The sequence below is a fragment of the Miniopterus natalensis genome, chromosome 2 (genome assembly GCF_054644295.1).
Source record: "Miniopterus natalensis isolate mMinNat1 chromosome 2, mMinNat1.hap1, whole genome shotgun sequence".
NCBI lineage: Eukaryota > Metazoa > Chordata > Mammalia > Chiroptera > Miniopteridae > Miniopterus > Miniopterus natalensis.
In genome coordinates, this window is record NC_142082.1 from 13,160,523 (window position 1) to 13,173,960 (window position 13,438).

Below are 13,438 nucleotides of genomic sequence, written 5' to 3' on the forward strand. Positions count from 1 at the left end.
CTTCCAAAAGAAAAATACTACTATCAAAGAGGTTATCAGTAGCTATTATTTATTGTGTACCCACCCTGGAGTCTCTGAGAAGAGAGCTAGCTGCTTCCTCTACATTGTCTTTAATACTCATTAAGCTACTCAGAGTATGAATCTCCCTTGCTCCAAACCGATGCTGCATCTACCTCTTTGTGTGTATCACCACCATTTCTCCCACCTCCAAGCGCTTTATTAAAAATATGGTCAAAAATAGAAAACTGTAATAATTCATATCATTTATATGTCTACACATTTCTGTCTTTATGCCTTTGTTCCTGAAGATTCCTGTCCCCCAAATACTCTTTTGTTATCTTTTTTCTCCAAATCACACTCTTCAAGGATTTACTTGAGTGCCCACTTTTTGCACAAAGTGTCCTGAAATTGCTCTACTTCCCCTTTGAATCAGATGGGTTGCATTGCTCATCTGATGTTCTTCCCTGAAAGGAGCAGCCTGCGTGCCCTGTAACCCCTATCCTAATGTATGGCTAGAGTCAATTAGACTGACTTGACTCAAGGCTACAGAATATAGTGGCTGACCTGTGGTCTGTCTGTCTGTCTCTCTCTCATTTAAATTGTGAGCCAGAGAGACTCAGTCAACGTGCAGCAGTTATATCAGCTGGAAGTTCACATAGACTGTGAGACCAAGTAATAGTAGAGACCATTCTGCAAAGAGGAACAGGATAATTGAGCAGTTATGCCAAGACAGAGACGTTAGAGATGTGCAAACTAGAGAATGTGATGAGAGAAGTAGCTGCTCCCATCCCAGCCTACTCCCTAGGTGTCAGGTCCAGCTCTCAGGAGGCCTCCTTTCCACATGTGCAGAATATCTCTGTATCCTCATACCTCAGGCTTTTAGTTGAAGCTAATGTGAATGAGTTCCTTGCACTCAGGTAGTTAGACATATTTCTCTAAATTCCTATTTAATATACAATTAGCATCATCAGTAGTCTATTACTTAATTTTACGTGATGTCTCTCATCATTCTCTGTTTCTGTCCTTCCCCCCAATATGTCATAAGCAGCCTCAGTGAAGAAACATGACATATTTTGGTTTGCTATTTTTTTCTACTGCATAAGAACTAAGTGTATAGTGACTGTTCACTAAAATTATGATTTTTCACAGTTATACTGCTTTTTTAGCTACAGAACTATTGCTATTTCTTGCAGCCCATAGAGCACTATCCCATCACTTTCAGGCACACTCATCTCTTGTATTTATGAGGTTCATGGGTTTTCTTTTCCCCCCTTGACCAAATAAATTACCTCCTTTGAAAATCATTTAAGTTCATCCTGAGCATGCCATTCCACTCATTCCACTAAATATGATTAGTAGGATATTAAGTAATAATAGTTAACATTGTAAAACCAAGAGGGAAGAGTATAAACAAACAGGGGTGAGACAGTAGATGCATTTTTAAAAATAAGCTATTTTTAAAAGAAAAAAATTAGAATTCTACTAGATTTACCTGTATTCTATGACTCAGTGTTGTTGTTTTTTTAATATGTCTTTATTGATTTCAGAGAGAGGAAGGGAGAGGGGGAGAGAGAGAGAAACATCAAGGATGAGAGTCATTGATCGACTGCCTCTTGCAAGCCCCCTACTGGGATTGAGCCTGAAACCTGGGCATGTGCTCTGACTGGGAATTGAACGGTGATCTCCTGGATCATAGGTCAATGCTCAACTACTGAGCCTTGCCAGCTGGGCTGACTTAGTATTTTTTAATTTAAAAAAAAAAATCACACATGTGAGACATGGGGGCATTTTCATGTTTTTCCTCTCAGACCTCTAAGGGTTACATTCCAGCTGCAATAATGAAGACAGTAGGTTTCATCTATGAAAAACAAAGATCAGCCAGGTGACCTAAAGAGGGACGTATTTTATGACTTTAGTATAGCAGGAAGCTGGATTACTTTTTATATCATGAAAACACTCATTATTTTGTAATATTTTTGAGCACCAAATTTGGAGGCCTTTAAAAAACAAGTCATCTAGATCTAACTTGTGACCCTGACTTTGAGATGGCACTCATCGTCCTGCAGCTAATCAGGAGCCACTTCCCAGATGGCCCATGACAGCAGAACATAAACAGAGCAGTGACCCCTCATCCTCACATGCAGGGAGTGTCCTGGCTTTTCTGTGATGTGAACATGGGGACTGTGACAAAGAGACATGAGAAATGTCTTTCCAACTGGAGATATTCCATCACACATACAAACATTTTCAGGCGTTCCAAAAGCACACCCACCAAGAATGTGAGCCAGCTTTTTAAAAAGAACTTCAAATTACAGATATCAAGATATTTTTCTAAAGGAAACAAAATATAACATTTCAGCAAAGCAGGCTTAGTTAGATCACAGATAAAAGGTAGAAGGAAGCCATAGTTGCATTTTATTTTTTCCTGGTAGAACCTAAGTGAGCCAAGCTAACAGCACTGATGCATAGAAAGAATTCGACATCTGGAAAGTCTTTGCTCCATCTGTGGTAGGTTTTCAGCCTCTTGCTATTTCTCTACCATTTCCCATGACTTCAGCTTACCTCCCTTTTGTTTTCTTTAGTGAAATTGTTTAACCCTTAGGGGTTTCAGGGTTTTGTTTTGTTTTATTTTGTTTTTAAGAGGAAGAAAAGCAAAGGAATACTTAACAATGTTTTTGAGATTCTCTAGCCTCACTTATATTTCTTTAAGTGTCTGAGTGATATAAACAATAAAAATATAAATATCTGATCAGTTCTATGGAATTATATTTTTAAATACCTTAGGTTAGACATAACACTTTTAATTTTTATTATAATGGTTTAACATTGGTATTAATCTTCCAATACAGGAATTTATTTTGTCTCAGATAATGGAAGTTAATATCATATAGTACATAGAAATAAAGTCACATATCTGTATCAGAGTACTCATTGATATCATTTTTATTATAATTAAGAATAATATTTACTACTGAATCTTTATCTCACTGAATCTCTTCCCAAGCCTAAAATAAGTTGCATGGCATTGATATTTGGATTTTCTTTTCTTCTTTCCTTGCACTTTTCCTTGGGAATCTCAACCAGCTAACGATATGGGTACACAATCTCCAGCCCTATCCACTCAGCCAAGCCACCCACCTCATTTCCAACTGCCCTGAGGCTCCTAGAGGGAATGCCCACCCTCCCCACATCCTGCACTTTCTACCTCAGTATCTTTGCTGATACTGTTACCTTTTCCTAAAATTGCCTTTCATGCTATCTTCAGATATCCATACTCACCTCCTTTTTGAAGGCTTTCATGATCTCCACTAGTGTGAAATCAGACCTTTTTCCTGGAACTCTCAATACTCTATTTGAAGTTCTCATGAGGTTTTTATCCCTTCATGCCCTTTATTATGATTGTTAAGGCTTATTGTCCCTATTATTTAATAAAATCTATGTCTGGTTTACCTTTGAATGTCTTGCACATAAAGGACATGCAATAATTTTTTGGTTGAAAGAAAATTACATTTTTAATTGAAAATAAAGTCACACCCTTTTACTGCAATGATTGTTAAAATGTGCCTTATAATAATTTTCTAGAGTATTTGTTTAAAAATTCAGATTCCTGGATGCATCCAGGCCTCTTGAATCAAAATCATTAGGCCCAAAAATCTTAAATATAATCTTAAATATAATATATTCTCCTGGGAGTTCTTACCCACACTAAAGTTTGAGGATCACTGGTTAATGTCAATCAAAGTGCCCCATTTATTCTTCCTCCACAAGCATATAATTCCAATATGTACTTCAAATTTGTACTGCATAGCAAAATTCTAAGGCTTAAGAAAAATTATAATGACTCTGAATGGCTAGCAAAAGATCAAATTTTATTATAAATATAACCAGAAATATTTCTGAATAACTCTTTTTACCAAATAGTGTGCTGGGCTTATAAAACTGTCTACCCTCAGAAAGCTTATAGTCAGGGTGAGAGAAAAGCTACATACATATTAAAAGTTAATTGAACAAGCAGAGTAATCAAAGGTGCCCGATTGTGTCACATAGTTTTACTTATTTGTCATCAGTCAACCCAATCATTATCTAATCCACTAAATACAACATCATTTTAAAGCAGCGAAAATCATTTCATATGCAGACACGATAGGAAGAGAAAAAAAGAACAGAGACCAGACAATGAGAACCTGAATGTCCCCCGACTCATTCAAGAAGCAGATGCTTCTTTGGACCAGGTTCTTGTTTTACACATAAATTCCTCTACAGCCCTACACCTCCTCTCCCCATCTCCCAGGCTAACCTTCCAGCTGGATCCCACTGAGCATTATCACTCTGCCCTGTAAGGGAACCCCAGTCTCTGAGGGGGATGTTTGAGGGTGCAGGAGTAAAGCACCACCCAGCGGTGACTTGGGAGTCAGCTGGCAGAGGATGGGATGCCTTAGGGAAGAGGCATCCCTAATTTGCAGTTTTGTAATCCCAAAAGCAGCCCCATGTGACAGTGAAAAATTACTACCAGATATTGCTGCAATCAGACAAATATGTTATCGTTATTTAGTAACGCTACAGTCTCTAGCTCCCCCCCCCCCCCCAGGGGAATGTATTATCCCTACTCCTGGTTAACCTAAGTCAGTCCGCATTGTCAACCCATCCAGTTCTCTTCCTTAACCTCTTTCTCTCCCACTTCCTCTCCCCTCCACCAGAAAGCTAAGGGTCAGTGATAAAAGGGAAGGGAACTGGGAACAAATCATGTTCATATGTGCTCCTTTTTCTGCCTCTCCTGTTTGTTGTCTCAGGATTTCCTTGTTCTAGACCTTAAGGATGCTTCCACCCTGCTGAGCAAGATAAGTGGTGAGGGCTAAGTGGTAAGATACAGGAGACTCTAGACATTTAGCTGGGAGACGTCACCTGAGCTGAGTGGTCCAGTGAGGATCTGGGGGGAAAAAAAGCCTTGAAAAACTGGAAAAGAAGATCTGAGACATTTCTAGGCAAGGAAAATAGTGTTGGCAAAGTTAGGACAGTGGGAATACACAAAGCATGGTGATGCAATTGTATAGCTGGCCAGCTGGAGCACAGAGTTTGTGTTTGGAAGGAGAAAAGATTGGAAAACTGGGATGGGTTCAGAGTCCAACAGGCCTTGGAGAGTGATTATAATTTTTACTAAAAACAGTAAATCTTATTAAATTAATCAGTGGTTATTACCCCAGCTGCAAAGATCTAGACAGATTTATTTTAAACTTTTTATCTAGTAGTAAAGGAAACAGAGGCAGAAACAGTTTTTTTATTTTAAATAAGCACTACAATACCAGAAGCCCACTAGTTAACTATAATCACTATTGATAAAGGACTTTTAACCCTTTGCAGTCGTATTAAATTTGGACATGGGTGTCGTACTGGTTGGAATTAATTTCCATTGAAAGAGCAGTGATACATAACATGAAAGATTATGAAGGATAAATAAGAGAAATTATGAACTGATACATGAATGAACAGAGTTAAGATTCGTACGGTTCCTTGCTGTGGTGGCTGAGAGCAGGCATACGACCGGAACCGTAAAAAAGCTTTGATGGCTGAGAGTAGACAAACGACCGCAAAGGGTTAATGTGTATACATCATAGGGGAATTAGTGACAAGGTTAGAAAAAAAATCAAAAGATTTTCAGTTACGATTTTGCTTCTGATAAGTCACTTTGAAAAACTGAGTTCTGCTTTATTATAATTCAACCATTGGTCATGATAATAAATAACAAGTGACACCATTGAGATAGAAGAGAGATAATAACATGAATTTAGAGAGCTAAAGAAAATAGCTGCTTCTAAACATTTCCAGTTTTCTAACTGAATTTAGAGAAAATCATTCTCTGAAGAAATGCTAACCATTTCCTAAAAGCTAGCTAGATAAAAATGGTTTACTTTAGAAAATTCATATTTTATGATTATGACCAAATTGCCAGTTATATTTCCTGTCACCATCCATCCTTTTGTTTGTCTGTTTTTTTAATGTTTCAGTTTTCAATTTTCTTGTGTCATTGATGATCTATAGTCTTGGTGTGAGATGTGAACCACTCATTGTGCATGAAATTTCAAAGACAAAAATACTCCCATTTCCTTTGAAGGTGTGGTGTATTTTTCAATTTCCAACTTGAGATATTAGCAATACTATGTTGATCAACCACACAAATAATAAATAGCTAGACATGTGAAAATGCCAACAATTGTTTAATTTAGGGGCTGATTAAAAACTTCACAAAACTGTGTTTTACCCTTCTCTCCATCTAAACACAAGGTAGCTAAAGTACCAGCCACTGAATCATCCTCTCTAGATATTTTATACATTTATTTAGGGCAGGTTTTCCTAAACTATTTACTGTGACCGATTTTTTTTTTTTTCAATCTCTCCTGGACACATAACCATTTAAAAATATAATGAAAACAGATTACTAGAAAAATAAAACTGGAAAAAAACACACAAAAAACATTAAAAAATGAAAGCCAAGGTATTTTATCATTACATTCAGCAGACATAAAATGACTCCCTTCAAACTACTGTAAGAATATTCTAAATGCTTCCTCTTTATTTCTGTGCTTGTCTCTGACCATCCATCTAGACCCCAGCCAGCCATTGGCCACACGATGAATTGTCTCAGAGACCAAGGATTCCGAGTCAAGAATGAGTGAGGGGACACTAGAGTCAGAACCCCCACGTCTCCAATTCAAGATTAGGGAAGCAGTGTAGGCGGCAGCTTTCTTTGATCGCCGCCATGGTTCTTACATCTATTAATGAGGGTGTTCTCATATTTAAAAAATGGAATTTGTCCAAAAAAAGCACTTGCTAAAAATCTTCACTGTCCTTCGCCATCTGCTTTGCTTGCTCCAGCAGGAGTATGTTCGATGGTCACTGCAGATGTCCTCTTCCAGGTGACATTTGCAGACCGTCACTTCCTGGGCAAGTTTAACGTATGTAAACGAATAGTGATGTTCATCTCCCATGTTTATTTTTCCCTTTCTCAAGACTTTTCTTTTTAACTTTCTTCTCCTGACTTGTCTTTCTTTATCTTTTTATATGCTGGTCAGAAGAGTAAGTGTTTCACTTTTGTCCTGTTCTTTTTTTCTTGTTTAAAATATCTGGGAAGATTTTGAGCAGCTGTGTCATCATACTGACTGTGGCACCCAAGGCGTGAACTGACTGCTAATGTACACTTAGCAGGAAGCGGCTGCTAGCATAGTTCAAAATTACGTATGATTTTTAAAATGACTGTTGTTAGTAATAATGGACTTTTAAGCCATACAAGTAATGATTAAGCTGATAGAGTATAGATGTGACTACTGTAACACATATGAAAGAAAATATTAGATAACAATTCAGACTCTTTATTGTAATCTTAGTATCAACATTTTCCAAACATGTATTGAGCATCTAATGACATGTACCTTAAAACATGCAAAACTATAACAGAGATATAAATATATATATAAATATATAAATTAAACATTTGGGAAGAGATTTTCGGCTTACTTTATATCAGAAAGAAACTGTGAAAATTGTATGTTGTTCTGCTAATGTTAGAAAAATGACTATTTGCTTAAATAAGCATTTTTTAAGGTTCCATTAGATGCTCTGAAAACAAATATATATCCTCCCAAATAGCATAGCCTAATATAATAATGCAGTCCAATAATAGCCTATCATTATTGAGTTAAAATGTTTTATTGGTTTGGTTAATAACGTGCCAACACTAATAACACTACGTGAATTGATACTATTATTCCATACAGAATCAGTCTTTCATGATACCATTCAAATACTTTTATTGTTGATAATATCTGAAGTACTTTCTCATATAATTTGATCCAGTAACACAACACTGGGCATGTCATTTCATTATGTACATACTCTAAACCAGTGACCATTCCCTAAGCAGCGACTTCATCCCTACTTCTCTGTGAAGACGTACATCTGATGTCTAGAGATTGAGAGTTCTGATGATTTGCTTTTTTCAGAGAATTTTCTGTAATATCAAAATTTGAACACTGAGCCTTCTGTTTCCTGATTTTATCACTTCCGTATGTTCTGCGAAATGTTTATTCATAAAATTCACTGATTTTTTTCAGTTGGATTGTTAATGTATGTGTAAGGTATAGGGTAAGGGTTGAGGTTCATTTTTTTCATGTGATTATCCAGCATCATTTGTTGAAAAAGATCATCCTACCCCATTGACTTACCTTGGCATCTTTATAAAAAATCAACTGAGCAGGTACCATGGACCTATTTCTGGAATCTTTATTTTGTTCCATTGGGCTACATGTCTAGCCTTAAATCAGTACCACATTGTCTTGATTACTGTGCATGCAATAGTAAGTCTTGAAATCAGGCAGTATTAATTCTCCAGCATTGCTTTTCTTTTTCAAAATCTTTTTGGTTAATTTAGGTTCTTTGTATTTCCATATAAATTTTTAAATCAATTTATCAGTTTTCAAAAAAAAATCCTACTTGAATTTCAACTGGTTATATGTTGAATCTGTAATTTAGTATGAAAAGAATTGACATCCTGACAATATTGAGTCCTCAGCTCCATAAGCAGGGCGTATCTCTACTTATTTAGGTTTTTAATTTCTCTTAGCAATGTCTTATGTCAATCAGTATACAGGTTTTGTACACATATTGTTAATTCTATCTCTTCTAAGTATTTCATATTTTACCATGTTGTAAATGATACTTCCTTGTTTTAATTACTAATTGTTCATTGCAGTATATAGAAATACAGCTGATTTTTATATATTGACTGAATCTTGTGACCATGTTAAACTCACATTTTATTTCTCATCTAAATAGAGGTTAATCAATTTTATTGACCTTTTCATATAACCAGTTTCATGATTTCTGCTTATCTTTATTTTTACCTTTCTTCTGTTGGAAGGTCCAGAGCAGCCCTTCCTTCTGTCTTTCTTAATATTTATTTATTTATTATACCCTCTCCTCTAATGCGTTTATTTAATGGAAGTTATCCACATTGATCTTGTTCTGAAGGATAGTGTGATTTCGGTATATCAGTAGTTATAGATAGTCTCTGAACTTTTCTGATCACTAACTCCTGTCGGTAAAACTTTCTGAGCATAAACACAAATATATGTGTTTATTAATTTATAACATGTCCATAGGTTATTATACTTGTGGGCTTTATACATTAGACAAAAATATTTAAAGAACTATACACATAGATATAGACACAGGTTCTGAAGTTTTTCTTTTTGCCTTCTAAGGGAAATCTTGTCTGCCTCCAGGTCAGAAATCAGAGATTTCAAGAAAATCATTATTGTGGTGTATTGGTCTATCAGGCATCAGTAGATATCTAACAAAATAGTATGCACAACCTTAACCCTTTCTGTTAGGGATATTTAACAGAGTTTATCATAAAGGAGATTCTCAGTGAAATTCCATAATCCTTAAGGATCCAAATGTAGAAACAGATTAAAAAGTAAAATTCCTACTTGTACCAGAACAATGTGCTAAAGGTGGTCATATTAAATGAACATTTCAAAATCAAAACAGTCATCTGCAGCACATAACCTGCAGGCTAGGTGTTACTCATTGGGGCACACAGAAAACATTTACATATTCCTCAGAGTTACAGAGGCTTCATACTATGAATTATCTTTTTCATTAGCTTTCGGAAACCTACATAATGGAGAATTCCATTTTTGTGGACTGACCGCCTGTTAAGCAGACTTGTCATGCCAGGGTAGGCACTGTCGTGTCATTCACTAAGCCCAGTGTCCTGTTGCGACTCTAGATTGCTCATAGGCCTTAGCCAAATGGGGTTTTAATAATTTCCTTTCTGTGCTAAAGACCCAGATCCAAGCATGGCATTGACTCAATAAACTTTCCATTTCCCATCATTGTTCACATTTTTTTAATAGAAACTATCAGCATGTTGGGTAGTCCTAAATGTTTTAATTGCTCCAAAGAAGGCTTAAATTAGTTGCATCAGCAAATGAGAGTGGCCCTAAGACCACTCGTATGCTACCTTGGAAAATAAGGGGTCCCTAATGTTAGATCAAAGCAAATGGGACCTAGAAACACTATAGCATTAAAATTTTGTTTGCATAAGAAGACAAAATTTGTAAGTTAGGCAAAACTAGATAAATGTATAATACATTGCCAAATGTTTTTCTTGGATGGAAAATATTAGGGATGTAGTTGAGCCAGAATCTCTAGCTGACTAGACAAAAATCTCTACTCTCCAGGGACCTGGGAGAGTTTGCAAAGCTCTCCCAGGTCAGAGAGCAGCCCCAGCAATGGCTAAAACTAGCTCTTTATCACAAAAAACAAGGAAGTGAGAAGCTGTCAAAGCATTATGTGGCTATTCTCATTTTGTCTTATAATTCCCAGTGGGATCTTGAAAGAAACCAGCAAACTTCTCATATTCCCACTTTCCACATCTGCCAAGTTGAGACAACACTAATTATCACACACTGCCCTCACCTCTCACAGTTTGAAAAGATTTAGATTACTTGAAATCTGTGGAAATACAGCTTGAGAAATTATTCTATAAACAGTGGATTCTAAAAAGCAATTTTTCTGTGTGGCATATTTCTAATGGCCAATAAATACAGAAAGCAAGCAAAAAAAAGAATAATTTAAAATTGGCTGTGTATTAAAATAGTTTTTACGTTATCCCCATGATATGTGGCTGAGATTCATCCATAAGGAGTTGAAATATCGTCACAATGAAATTTGGATTTAATGAGTTTTCAAAAATGAGGGACCAAGCCCGGCGGTGTGGCTCAGTGGTTGAGCATCGACCTATGAACCAGGAGGTCACAGTTCAATTCCCAGTCAAGGTACATGCCCGGGTTGTGGGCTCGATCCCCAGTGGAGGTCGTGCAGGAGGCAGCCAATCAATGACTCTCTCATTGATGTTTCTATCTCTCCCTCTCCCCTCCTCTCTCTGAAATCAATTAAAAAAAAATAAAAATGAGAGCCAAGTTGCCAGCCCTATGTTGGACCCTGATAAAGTAAATAATTAAAGCCTTCCTTGCTTGATGACATTTAGCTGTGTTCCTCCTCTCTAATAGTCTGCCAATAAGTTATATTTATGTTGGTATATTTCCTTAGGGAAAAAACACCGTAAAACCTCTTAGATTGGTTAGGTCTATGGATCATTCCACCAATGAAACCTATTTTAGAATAAGTAGGTTTTCCCAGGATCTGCTGAAATGAGTTAGAATGAACTAGAAGTATTGTCCTGGAACAGAAGTGTTGCAAAGGAGAAGGAGGGTCATTTTGGAACCCTTTGGAGAGCAGACCTGGGTGCCCTATCATTAAAATGTATGTGTTGACTATGCCTTGGTTCTCTTGGCTCATTGCCCTTTGATATCCATAGCTGGGATCACCCAAAACCTATCTGAAACTCAGGCTTCTTCCACACCCTGGATGCAATTGGTGATTTTATTGGCTAAGATTAAGGAGCTTTGGCCCAAAGCTTAGTATATCAACTGAGCCTAGGTAATACTAATGGGTCATTATCATCGATATCATTAATTTATGACCAAACAAATTGACTGGAGGCTTAATGAGCTTAAGATGCAGACAGTTCTGGGTGTGAATCCTGGATCGGCCATTTCTCAAGTCTCTTCTCTCTAAGCTTTAGCTTCCTAAGCTCTGAAGAAGAGATAGAACATCTATAATGGCCTATCTACATACACTGATCTACCTATATACACAGGTATATAGTGCTGTAAACAGTGCTAATAGAGTTTGTGGTATGTTGTAGGTACTCAATAAATGCTATTTTTCCTTTATTACTTTCCCTTCCTTTCTCTGTTTAGATATAGCAAAGCTTTGTGCCATTACAATCAGTCATTACTCATGACTCATACAACCAGCTGTTGATGTTTATGCTAGGAAAGACTGTATACCCTTAACATTGTTGTAGACCTAGATTGGAAATGTAGGTGAGGTTAGAGTGAGAAACCTGGGCTATGTTCTTTTTCTCTGAAGTGGAGGGACAGGAAGAGGGAGAGAGAGAGAACTTAATTTAAAATGAACCAGGTATTAGGTGATCACATTTTTTTAGGTTTTTGTTTTAATGGAGAACTATCCCTTGGAATTGACTCCCACAGGCAGTGTGAGGTCCCAGAGGTCTCTATACCTCAGCAGTGAGTACTCACTGCCTCTGATCTATGCCCAGCCAAACAATATAGGAAAGGGATAGATATCTACCAAGAAACAGTCTCCGTTGGAGGGACTCATGAGCTTTCACAATTTGGAAACAATACAGTTTAGGATTCATGGGTTACTAATAAGCAGTGGCACCGGTAACACTCATAACTCGTGAGTACCTTCTTGCTATTTTAAATTCTCATTCTTTGTGTAATTAACTTGTCAAAGTTGATGGGAAAGAGGACACATGCTTTAGAAATTTGGAAACTGGAGATCAATGTGAGTTGAAATCAGTTTCATGTAGAAGAATAATTATGATAATAATTAGAATTTGCTTGGTACCTGACAATTTGAAGAGTGCTTTTACACATTATTTAATTTCACAAAGGTTAGGAGCTGGCCCTTAGATACTTGATGCCAAATATTGAACATTATAAAGTGGGATTTAAGGGAAAGTGAGAAATAGAAGAGGGTTAAAAATGCATTAAAAGGCAGAAAATCAGCCAAACCCGTTGGCAGAGAAAATAGATTTACTTGGCATTTTAGAAACTCAACATATCTTGTAAAAGAAACAGTTAGCCCATATTTTGATTTCACAGTGTTGGCACTTTCTTTATTGTTTTGGGGACAGTTTTTAATGTGCAATTATAATGATGACGTTTGCTTACTTAACACTGAAAGATGTGCAAAACCAGGAGACATCTGAACCTTATTTAGAGGCAAAACGAAGAACTATTTGATTAAACCACAGAATATAAGTAGAAGCATAGTCAGAGGGGAAATATGAGGAGCTAATAGTTCATTTAAAACCCAGGTATCCACCTAGAGAGAATCCAGACCGGTCTGCAGGATGCTGGTGACAGCCATAGCTTCCTCCCCACAGTCACAACTAAAGGCTGAACTGTCTGTCTTATAAACAACCTTCCCTAAAACCATGAGTTCATACAGCACAAATGAGGTAACCAAATGCGAATGTGAATGAGAATTACCCTTGACAGTCGCTGAGCACCCTAGCTGCCACCCCTCCTCAACCTCCCTTGCTTTTTTGCCTCCTGCCCTGCCTTTCCTCCAAAATGCAAGATTAGGTGGATTGCCGGGAAAGGAGAGATGTTATTTACTAGACGGTCAGCCAAGCAGGGACCAAGTCAAGTTATTGGATTACACAGGAAGCTGGAATCACCGAGATAGCCACGAAGGCAGCTGGAGAGCTGCGCGAGGGTGTCGTTGGCTCATTTGTAAGCCTTTCCAGATGTGGCAGGCGCGCGAGCTCGGGCTTGGCGGC

At 37.2% G+C, this 13,438-nt stretch overlaps 1 protein-coding gene across 4 annotated transcripts in view; it reads left to right on the forward strand.

Annotated features, from left to right (window-relative positions):
- DLC1 (DLC1 Rho GTPase activating protein) overlaps positions 1–13,438 on the forward strand; it is a 322,808-nt gene that overhangs the window by 157,522 nt on the left and 151,848 nt on the right. The window lies entirely within an intron of this gene.